This window comes from Coregonus clupeaformis, chromosome 27 (genome assembly GCF_020615455.1).
Source record: "Coregonus clupeaformis isolate EN_2021a chromosome 27, ASM2061545v1, whole genome shotgun sequence".
NCBI classification, from domain to species: Eukaryota; Metazoa; Chordata; class Actinopteri; order Salmoniformes; family Salmonidae; genus Coregonus; species Coregonus clupeaformis.
Genome location: NC_059218.1, coordinates 23069837 through 23081893, shown reverse-complemented (window position 1 = coordinate 23081893; position 12057 = coordinate 23069837).

The following is a 12057-nucleotide window of genomic DNA, read 5'->3' as shown; positions in this document are numbered from 1 at the left end:
TCTGTTACTGCTGACAACACAGGGAAATGTAGTCACCCAACTGGAGGGCAACATCCAACTCACTAATCTTCTTGCTTGTGTTTGCTTAGCTGATGGGCGACAACATTATCAAAGGTAAGGTGTAACTTTGCCCCTTTCCAGACACGGTCAAAGTAAGGTCGGGAAATGTGTGTCATACATGTTACTGCTTGTGGTAAACAGTGTCAGAATAACAACCACATGGTCTTCTGGGCAGCTCAACATAATGGTCAAGAATAATCTCACAAAAGTGCAATGGGACTAAAATACTGGACAAACTAACCTGTATGTAACGATCCCGGCAGTCTGAGTCGGGTCCTGTCTGTGGACTAGTTTTTCTGCTCGTGATCTCCAGTTTCCCGAGGGTTCTGGAACGCTCCCTGCCTGGTTGCCGGGCGACATTGCTAGGCGGGAGCTCTTATGATTTGCCACACCTGCATCCCATCAGCAATCTGCACACCTGGTCCTGATCATCACCCTTCTTAGGCTCTGGCCTAACATCCATTCCCTGCCGGATCGTTAGCCATGAACAGTAGGTTTATCAGAGTATCAGTCTTAGAGCGTCTAGCGTTAGTTTTGTTGTTTTGCACCTTGTTGGTTTGTTGTTTACTTACCTCCGTTTTGTTCCATCTGCAGTCACTCGTCCGGAACCTTCATCCAACCTCTGCCTGGTGGTCGGCGGCTGCCGAGCCATGATTGGATCAACCACTGCACCCCCAACAACTAATCAACGCCGCCCGCTCTGTTCCCTGGATTATTCAGCATCACTCTTGAATTTGTAAATAAACACTCACCTTCGTTTCAACTTACCTTGTCCTGGTCTGCTTCTGGGTTCTGGCTTTGTAACTCGTGACAGAACGATCCGGCCAGTAATGAACCCAGCGGACCTGGACTCTGTTCGCCATGCCATTACCCATCAGGAGAAGATGTTGGGCCATCATAGCACGGTACTACAGGAGATCGCGTTGTCAGTTCGGAACCTTTCTACCGGTCTGACGGAGGTCCAGAACCAACGCAAGTTTCCGGTGGAGGATCCACTACCGGTTTCACCCATCTCGCCTGCCGCTTCTGGAGCTGTGTCCTTCCGTGAGCCCAAGGTTCCGACGCCGGATAAATATGAGGGGGAGCTGGGAAGATGCCGTTCCTTCCTTATGCAGTGTGGATTAGTGTTCGATCTACAGCCCTACTCTTATGCCACAGACAAGGCTAGGATAGCCTTTGTGATTGAGTTGCTGCGTGGTCGAGCGCTGGAGTGGGCTTCAGCCGTTTGGGAACGACAGGATCCCTGCATGGCTTCATACCAGGGGTTCACGGCCGAGATGAGGAAGCTCTTCGACCATTCCGTCCGAGGGAGGGACGCAGCTAGGCGCCTGTTTCGCTTCGCCAAGGAACTCGCAGCGTGGCCGACTTCGGTGATCGAGTTCAAGACGTTGGCTGTGGAGAGTGGGTGGAATGAGGAGTCTCTGCAAGCGGCCTTTTACCAGGGTCTGTCGGAGCAGCTCAAGGATGAGTTGATCTCCTATCCGGAGCCTAGTGACCTGGACAGCTTGGTAGCCTTGTCTATTCGGGTGGATAATCGAGTCCGAGAGCGAAGGAGGGAGAAGCAATGGGTTCCGTCCAACCGATCAGCTTCTCAGGTTCCAGTCGGGTCGGGGATTGGATCAGAATACGTCGATCATCGTCCACCACACAGGATTAGTGGAGAGGTCCTGTCTCCCGATTCTGAACCCATGCAAGTGGGGCGGCACGGGTTAACCAAGGAGGAGCGCCAACACAGACGTAGGGACTAACTGCTGCCTCTACTGTGGTGGTTCGGGACATTACCTCGCCACTGGTTCCCGGCGGTCGTCAAACTGCGCGGCTCGCTAAAGTTGGGAGGACTTTTAGCGAGCCAGTTTCGACCTCTCAATACCTCTGTCAGACCCCGTTTCCGGCTACCCTTATGAACAGGAATCAGAGCTTAGCGATTAACGCTTTTATCGATTCAGGTGCCGATGGAAGCTTTCTTGATGCCGAGTTGGTGGAACAGCTGGGGCTTTCCAAGGAGCAATTGCCGGAAGCCATTGAAGCTACCACTCTGGACGGCAGTAGTCTGGCACGTATCACGATGAGGACTGAACCGGTTAAGATGCTGTTGTCGGGGAATCATTCTGAGATGATTTCATTCTTCATTCTGCCGTCTTCCCATGTTCCTCTGGTCCTTGGATACCCCTGGCTGAAGGAACACAATCCCACGTTCGATTGGGTGACGGGCAAGGTAACGAGTTGGAGCCTTGATTGTCATGCTAACTGTCTCAAGACTGCCTGTCCCCATTCGGTTCCCAGTCAGGTGATTGAGGCTAAACCCCCAGATTTGTCCCTGGTTCCCGAGACATATCACGATTTGGGGGAAGTTTTCAGTAAGCAGAAGGCTCTGTCACTCCCTCCCCACCGACCATATGATTGTGCCATCAACCTGTTCCCTGGAGCTGTCTACCCCAAGGGAAGGTTATACAGTATCTCCCGACCTGAACGTGAGGCTTTGGAGACCTACATCAAGGAGTCCCTAGCTGCTGGTCTCGTTCGGTCCCTCGTCATCACCCCTGGGGGCAGGATTCTTCTTTGTGGGTAAGAAGGATGGCTCTCTTCGACCGTGTATTGATTATCGGGGGTTGAATGACATCACGGTCAAGAACAAGTATCCCCTGCCCTTGATGAGTTCTGCCTTCGACTCCTTACAGGGTGCTACGGTGTTCACCAAGCTAGACCTACGCAATGCGTATCACATGGTCCGGATCAGAGAGGGGGACGAGTGGTTGACGGGTTTCAATACACCGATGGGTCACTTCGAGTATCAGGTGATGCCGTTTGACTGACCAATGCTCCAGCGGTATTCCAGAGTATGGTGAACGACGTCCTGAGAGATATGATCGGTCTCTTTGTGTTTGTTTACCTGGATGACATTCTGATCTTCTCGAAGGAACCTTCCGACCACGTCCAGCATGTCCGGCAGGTTCTGCAGCGATTGTTGGAGAATCGCCTGTTCGTGAAGGCCGAGAAGTGCGAGTTTCACGCCCACACGACATCCTTTCTCGGGTACATCATCTCCAGGGGAGAGATTAGGATGGACCAGGAGAAGGTTAGAGCGGTTCTGGAATGGGCCCAGCCCGGTACGAGATTGCAGCTCCAGAGATTTTTGGGGTTTGCGAATTTCTACCGCAGATTCATCCGGGATTACAGCCGTGTGGCCGCTCCGTTAACTGCCTTGACTTCCAGTATCAGGATCTTCAAGTGGAATCCGGAGGCGGATCGAGCGTTTCTGGATTTGAAGAGGCGATTCACCAACGCACCGATTCTCTCTCAACCGGACACGGCCCGTCAGTTCGTCGTTGAAGTGGACGCGTCTGATGTGGGAGTTGGCGCCATCCTGTCGCAGCGATGCTCCACGGACAGTAAACTCCATCCCTGCGCCTACTACTCGTCGCCTTTCGCCTGCGGAGAGGAATTACGATGTGGGTAACCGGGAGCTTCTCGCGGTGAAACTTGCCTTGGAGGAGTGGCGCCACTGGTTGGAGGGGGCGGAGCAACCGTTTATTGTCTGGACTGACCACAAGAATCTTGCTTACGTGCAGTCGGCTAGACGTCTCAACTCCCCGTCAGGCCAGGTGGGCGTTGTTTTTCGGACGATTCAAGTTTTCCCTGACGTTCCGACCTGGATCTAAGAACGGCAAGGCGGACGCCTTGTCCCGGATGTTCTCCAAGACGGAGGAGAGTGGGTCCAAGACCGAGACAATTCTCCCCGGAACTGCGTCGTGGGAGCAGTTATGTGGAAGATTGAGGAGGAGGTGATGGCGGCCCTTCGGACGCAGCCCGGTCCCGTAACGGTCCACCCGGGCGGTTGTTTGTGCCTGAGTCGGGTTCGTCCTGCTGTCCTCAAATGGTCCCACGCCAGCAAGATGGCTTGTCACCCTGGCGTGGCTCGGACGATGGCGTTTCTTCGCAGACGTTTTTGGTGGCCTGCCATGGCCGAGGATACTCGGGGTTTTGTTGCTGCCTGTCCAGTGTGTGCGCAGAATAAGAGTACCAATCGGCCCAGCTCTGGACTACTTCACCCCCTTCCTATTCCCCGCGACCATGGTCGCATCTGGCCCTGGACTTCGTCACTGGGTTGCCCGCTTCTGAGGGGAACACGGTCGTTCTGACTATCGTGGACAGATTCAGCAAGTTCGCCCACTTTGTGCCAATTGCCAAGCTTCCCTCTGCCTCGGAGACGTCCGAGATCCTGGTTAGGGAGGTTTTCAGGGTCCACGGTTTGCCCAGTGATATCGTTTCCGACCGTGGCCCTCAGTTTACCTCTGCTGTCTGGAAGTCCTTCTGTTTGGCCATTGGAGCTACAGTCAGTCTCACATCTGGTTTTCACCCCCAATCCAATGGTCAGGCGGAGAGAGCCAACCAGAAGATGGAATCCACGCTACGCTGCCTGGTCTCTTCCAACCCCACCTCCTGGGTCTCTCAGTTGCCTTGGGTTGAGTATGCCCACAATACTCTCCCTACATCTGCCACTGGGATGTCTCCCTTCCAGTGCCTGTATGGCTACCAACCTCCCTTGTTCCCTTCTCAGGAGAAGGAGCTCTCAGTGCCCTCTGTTCAGGCCCATATTCGTCGTTGCCACCGGACCTGGCATCGGGCCAGAAAGGCACTCCTTAGAGTTTCGGACCGGTATCAGCTCCAGGCGAATCGTCGCCGGATCCCCGCTCCCACCTATACCATCGGAGATAGGGTCTGGTTGGCCACACGGGATCTTCCTTTACGGACTGAGTCTAGGAAGTTGTTACCGAAGTTCATTGGTCCGTTTGTGGTGGAGAAGGTGATCAATCCAGTGGCAGTTCGACTCAAACTACCGAGGACGCTCAGAGTCCATCCCACCTTTCATGTCTCCTGCCTCAAGCCTGTTGTCCTCAGTCCTCTGTTGCCTCCTCCGCCTCCTCCTCCTCCTCCTCGGATGATCGGAGGTGGTCCTGCCTACACGGTGCGACGCATCATGGATTCCAGACGGCGGGGCCGGGGTTTCCAGTATCTCGTGGACTGGGAGGGGTATGGTCCTGAAGAGAGGAGTTGGATTCCGCGGCGACAGATCCTAGATGCTGACCTCATTCGTGACTTCTACCGCCTCCATCCTGGCGCTCCGGGAGTCCGCCCGGTGGCGTTTCGTCGGAGGGGGGGTACTGTAACGATCCCGGCAGTCTGAGTCGGGTCCTGTCTGTGGACTAGTTTTTCTGCTCGTGATCTCCAGTTTCCCGAGGGTTCTGGAACGCTCCCTGCCTGGTTGCCGGGCGACATTGCTAGGCGGGAGCTCTTATGATTTGCCACACCTGCATCCCATCAGCAATCTGCACACCTGGTCCTGATCATCACCCTTTTTAGGCGCTGACCTGACATCCATTCCCTGCCGGATCGTTAGCCATGAACAGTAGGTTTACCAGAGTATCAGTCTTAGAGCTTCTAGCGTTAGTTTTGTTGTTTTGCACCTTGTTGGTTTGTTGTTTACTTACCTCCGTTTTGTTCCATCTGCAGTCACTCGTCCGGAACCTTCATCCAACCTCTGCCTGGTGGTCGGCGGCTGCCGAGCCATGATTGGATCAACCACTGCACCCCCAACAACTAATCAACGCCGCCCGCTCTGTTCCCTGGATTATTCAGCATCACTCTTGAATTTGTAAATAAACACTCACCTTCGTTTCAACTTACCTTGTCCTGGTCTGCTTCTGGGTTCTGGCTTTGTAACTCGTGACACTGTATGAATGTTTGACTTACCATTACACACATAACTCCCTTATTCTGTCTTTCTTACCGGCACTTATCTCTCTACCTGTCAGTAACTTGCCAATCTCAATTGAGGCCATTACCAATTCTCACCTGTTCCTGAGAGTGGAGCCAGCACTCTTCATTCCTCTGTTTCCTCCTCTGGCTCTTCAGCCGGTTCTTCTCTCTCTTGCTGAGCCTTTGTGGGGCTGGATAGGCATTGGTGGCTACTGGCTGGACCTGGAGCTCTGTCGAGATTCCCCATCTCTCCTCCTCCACCTCCTCCTACTCCCAAGTGATGTGGGAGACACCTGGCCTTCTCAGGGAGAGAAGAGGAGAACCAGGGGCCAGATCTTCCTGCTGCAATGACTCTCCCGATGGCTCCACACTGCCCTGTTGCTGCTGCTTCTCTGCCTCCAGCATTGACGGTCCCTCTCTAGTCAGACGTGACCTAACATTAGTAGTGGCAAGTAGATGAGGGGTGTAGGACAGAACAGGAGAATGGGGCAACTGCTCTGTCCCAGCCCTCACCTCTCCCTCAGTATCATCTAAAGGGCCAGTCTGGGACCCAGAGCTACAGGAGGGTTCCAACCTGCCCCTCGCACCAGACTTCCTATGAGAAACTATTCTGGGGGAGCTCAATGGAACTGATTGGGTGGCTCTGATGTCAGTCAACTGGTAAAAGGCTTCTGGGTGTGTTGTGAATGGTCGGCTCTCAGCGTTAAGGCGGGACACAGAGGTACAGCAGAGCTGTGAGCCAACCAGAAAGTCCTCCCCTGACCTGTTCTGCTCACTCTGAGAACCCCCTGGCTTGCCCATCATGCAGCTCGGTCCTCCCCTACCTCTCGTCTTCCACGGTCAGACCACATGAAGGGAGCGTTTGTGGTCCTGGTCGACTCTTGATGAGGTGCACGGTGGACTCCTGACCACAGGGGCATTTGGTGCGGTTGAGAAAGTTAAAGCCACCCAGGTGAGCACCACAGTTCTCGCAGTTCAGCTTCCCCACTGTCCACTGGGCCAGCAGAGAGAGAGGACTTTAGAACATAAATAACTGATAGGCTTGTCTCGAAGTTTGATCCAAAAGTTGCAAGAGAACATAGTGCAAGATTAAACACTCTAGCACACACCTGTACAAACACAAACACACACCCTTACCAGTATCCACTCTGGCAGTGTATCAACGTTCAAGTGCCAGACGCTGCATGTGCCTGCTGCCGCTGCGTTATCATCAGGCAATATCTGTTGGGAGACAAACTCCCATCTTTACCCAGTTCAGACCCAGTCAACTCCTAAACCTGTGTCATAACACCAGTCTGGCTCTCTCTAGGGAAGACACGTGCTGCTCTATTTTCTCCCCTACCACTGACATACTTTACATGTTATCTCAGTAACTAGGGGTTAAGACAGTTTCCCAAACTCAGTCCTGGGGACCACAAGGGTGCACGTTTTGGTTTTAGCCCTAGCACTATACAGCTGATTCAAATAATCAAAGCTTAACCCCGCGCCCCCAAGGAAAGCTAATTAGCATAATACAAAAATCCCCATAAAAATCTGTCAGTTTAAGCTAGAGATATCTGTTTTTTTTGCATCGGCTGCGTCTGAAACCACCACATCCGCCGATGTCGTACTTCCGCATCTACGTAAAGGGTGACAGAGCTAGAGCGGTGTTTGTCAGACGATGAGACATCCCAAAAATCGGTCTTCTAACAAAATCGTCTGTAGTGGCCTACAAACTATTATGACCTCTCTATGGAAAGAAGAGACTCTTACGAACATGATGGTGTTCTCCCTTTTGCTCTACGACCCACACAAATGTATTGGGACTCGTCTGAAGTCGGTACAGCAGATCTGCCAACTTCTGTCTGTAGCGTCCAAACAGTTTGGGCTACACATCTCTGTGGGAAGGGGAGACTCTTACAAACACGTACATGTCGGTTGTTGCCCACAGGTCTCACAAGACTCGCCTGAAGGTCCCCCGGTACCAGTTGAAAAAAATCAATGGAATTACTTTTATTTATTTTTAAACAACAGAAATACCTTATTTACATAAGTATTCAGACCCTTTGCTATGAGACTCGAAATTGAGTTCAGGTGCATCATGTTTCCATTGATCATCCTTGAGATGTTTCTACAACTTGATTGGAGTCCACCTGTGGTAAATTCAAAGGATTGGACATGATTTGGAAAGGCACACACCTGTCTATATAAGGTCTCACAGTTGACAGTGCATGTCAGAGCAAAAACCAAGCCATTAGGTCGAAGGAATTGTCTGTCGAGCCCCGAGACAGGATTGTGTCGAGGCACAGATCTGGGGAAGGCTACCAAAAAATTTATGCAGCATTGAAGGTCCCCAAGAACACAGTTTAGAACCACCAAGACTCTTGATGTGTATTTTTAATGGATTATCAGATAAAATTGAGTTAATCATGAACATATAGTTAACTGTAACGATCCCGGCAGTCTGAGTCGGGTCCTGTCTGTGGACTAGTTTTTCTGCTCGGGATCTCCAGTTTCCCGAGGGTTCTGGAACGCTCCGGGGAGCTCTCTTGATTTCCGCACCTGCATCCCATCAGCAATCTGCACACCTGGTCCTGATCATCACCCTTCTTAGGCTCTGGCCTAACATCCATTCCCTGCCGGATCGTTAGCCATGAACAGTAGGTTTATCAGAGTATCAGTCTTAGAGCGTCTAGCGTTAGTTTTGTTGTTTTGCACCTTGTTGGTTTGTTGTTTACTTACCTCCGTTTTGTTCCATCTGAAGTCACTCGTCCGGAACCTTCATCCAACCTCTGCCTGGTGGTCGGCGGCTGCCGAGCCATGATTGGATCAACCACTACACCCCTAACAACTACTCAACGCCGCCCGCTCTGTTCCCTGGAGGATTCAGCATCACTCTTGAATTTGTAAATAAACACTCACCTTCGTTTCAACTTACCTTGTCCTGGTCTGCTTCTGGGTTCTGGCTTAGTAACTCGTGACAGTTAACATTCTTTGTGGCTAACTGAATTGGGCCGTTTGTTTTTGTCTTCAAACACAGTGAAAAGAGCCAGGGTTGAACAGAGTGTAAACTAAACATTAGTGTTTTTGCAAGATAAGGATTGATTGATTGTAGTACTCTGAACTTAATGAAAGTTGAGTTTAGCCGCTCTCAGAGACAAAGGAAGTGGGCGGAGCAATAAAAGAGCGGGAAAACTGAAAAGGACTATATAAGATGGAGGTAGACCGTAAGAATGTGTGCCCCTCTGCAGACGGGTATCGGCTTAGTTGAAAACTTTAATAAAGTCATTTTTTGATGCAACAAAAACTCTGTAAGACCTTATTTGTAATAAAGTATGGTGGTTATTTTCCACAACACTCTTCATAGAGCTGGCCGCCCGGCCAAACTGAGCAATCGGGGGAGAAGGGCCTTGGTCAGGGAGGTGACCAAGAACCCAATGGTCACTCTGACAGCGCTACAGAGTTTCTCTGTGGAGAAGGGAGAACCTTCCAGAAGGACAACCATCTCTGCAGCACTCCACCAATCAGGCATTTATGGTAGAGTGGCCAGACAGAAGCCACTCCTCAGTAAAAGGCATATGACAGCCCGCTTGGAGTTCGCAAAAAGGCACCTAAAAGGACTCTCAGACCATGAGAAACAAGATTCTCTGGTCTGATGAAACCAAAATTTAAATTTCTGGACTGAATGTCAAGCGTCATGTCTGGAGGAAACCTGGCACCATCCCTAAGGTGAAGCATGGTGGTGGCAGCATCATGCTGTGGGGATGTTTTTCAGCGGCAGGGACTGGGAAACTAGTCAGGATCGAGGGAAAGATGAACGGAGCAAAGTACAGAGAGATCCTTGATGAAAACTTGCTCCAGAGCGCTCAGGACCTCAGACTGGGGGGAAGGTTCACCTTCCAACAGAACAACGACCCTAAGCAGCCAAGACAACGCAGGAGTGGCTTCGGGACAAGTCTCTGAATGTTGTTGAGTGGCCCAGCCAGAGCCCAGACTTGAACCCGATCTAACATTTCTGGAGAGACCTGAAAATAGCTGTGCAGCGACGCTCCCCATCCAACCTGACAGAGCTTGAGAGGATCTGCAGAGAAGAATGGGAGAAACTCCCCAAATACAGGTATGCCAAGCTTGTAGTGTCATACCCAAGAAGACTCAAGGCTGTAATTGCTGCAAAGGAATAAACTTTTAATTTTTTATACATTTGCAAACATTTCTAAAAACCTGTTTTTGCTTTTTCATTATGGGGTATTTTGTGTAGATTGATGAAGGGAAAAAAACTATTTTATCAATTTTAGAATAAGGCTGTAACGTAACAAAATGTGGAAAAAGTCAAGGTGTCTGAATACTTTCCAAATGCACTGTATATATGGAGACTGTTTAGTGCCAAAAATAAGGGGTTAAATATATGTTTAAAAAAATCCTGATCCTTCTTATATTTCTCAGATACTTCAGAAAAAACTTCCTTTAGATTTATTTTGGGGGGGGACTATCTGTTGTTCCATGTGGTGAATATGTTATTCAATGCATTTGTATTGGCTAATAGCAGTAAGGCCAAATACAATTTTTCATCAAATACTTTTTTTATATTCTAAATGAAATAGCAAAAATATCCTTGGTATGACCATCTTAAAACAATTCCATATAGCTTAGCAAAATGTGCACCCCTTGGGGACCCCAGGACCAAGTTTGGGAAACACTGGGTTAAGAAGAGTTCACATAGAATACAACCTGCCGTAGGTAAGGCAGGAAGTTCTAACAACGTCTCAAAGGAGATAGTGATCAGATAAAAGAGGTTGCTGGGAGTTCATTTCATCTAAGCCCTGGACCTTATACCAAAGAGTTCCTGAAATGCAACATGTGAGGCAAACAGGCTCCTGGCTTTTCATAATGTTTTTTCTTTGAAATGTAGCCATTTTACAGGGAGGAGATTATTAACCTAACAGATCTATCTGGGAAACAATTGGCCAAAAATAAAACATGTCAGGAAAGGGTCATCTTTATGTTCAAAGTCAATTTTTAACTTTATTGTTCCAGAGGGCAATTTGTGTTGCAGCAAAGGTGTAGAAAACATTGAACATATAAAATCCACATGGATCACAATGACACACAGTTATAGTAAATACAATGAGCTTGTACATCATGTCATAGGGTTCACAGCCATCAATACTAATATATACAGTAGACCTACTAGTGATCGACATTAGCAGCAGCACAAAAGTATAGCAAGCCAAAGTTGCCTAATAAGTAATGTGCTCTGTTCATTCTTAGATCATCTCGTCAACAACATATCAACAATGTGCTGACAAAAACAAAAAACATAATCAACATCACCAACAACATATTACCATCGTCATTCTCAACCTCATCATCATCCTTAGCCTACCTCCTTCTCATCCCTGTATTCATGAACTTTACAAGGGAATGACAGGATTATTTGGACTGAAGCCACTGACCTTTACTACAGGGCATTACCATGTAAAAGGCCCCATGAAGACCAAAGTGTGACGTTCATAGGAGCATATCAAATTGGGTGTCAAATGAAAGCTAAGAGTCTATATTTTTGGGAAATGACGGCGTAGATAAAAATGTTTTACAATTTTCCATCTTAAAAATTAGGAATAAGTAAAGGCTTTGATTTCTGGTCAAATGGATGGAAAAGGGGTCTACCAGAAAAGGTATTAAAGGGTATTAGAAACATATCAAAACACAATAAGGTTGAATTAAAGACCTCTGCCAACTAATATCAACACTTATATTTAGTTTTGGAGGAATAATTTGCCTTCTGTAAGTTCAAAATGTGGTATTGTTTGGGGCCGGAGATCATTAGAATAATAGCCAGTGAAGAATAATACCCAAATATGCAAAGGAGGATATTGCATATTTCTACCTATTCAGGATACATCAACATCTGTGTAGTACAGATCAGGGACCTATGATGTAATACCGTTACCATCCACTTCACTTCCTCTAGTTCAGTAACCAAAATAGATTTTTCCAAACTGAAGGTGTCATGTCATAGCTGACACTCTATTCTTTCTGCAGACATCTTTGAATCTCAATTCAGAGCAGATATTTAACTGAGTTTTAGAAATGTTACCGTAATTCTGTTACCAAAATTTGCATCTGCACAGTTCTTCCAGTAAATGTGTAAAATTTTCAGTGGAAATTGTTAAAAGTAGTCATTGTGCATAGAGTTGTATGTTTTGTTAAAAGGGGCAATCAGCAGTTGAAACAATAACAAAGTGTTCTTCCCTGTTTCGG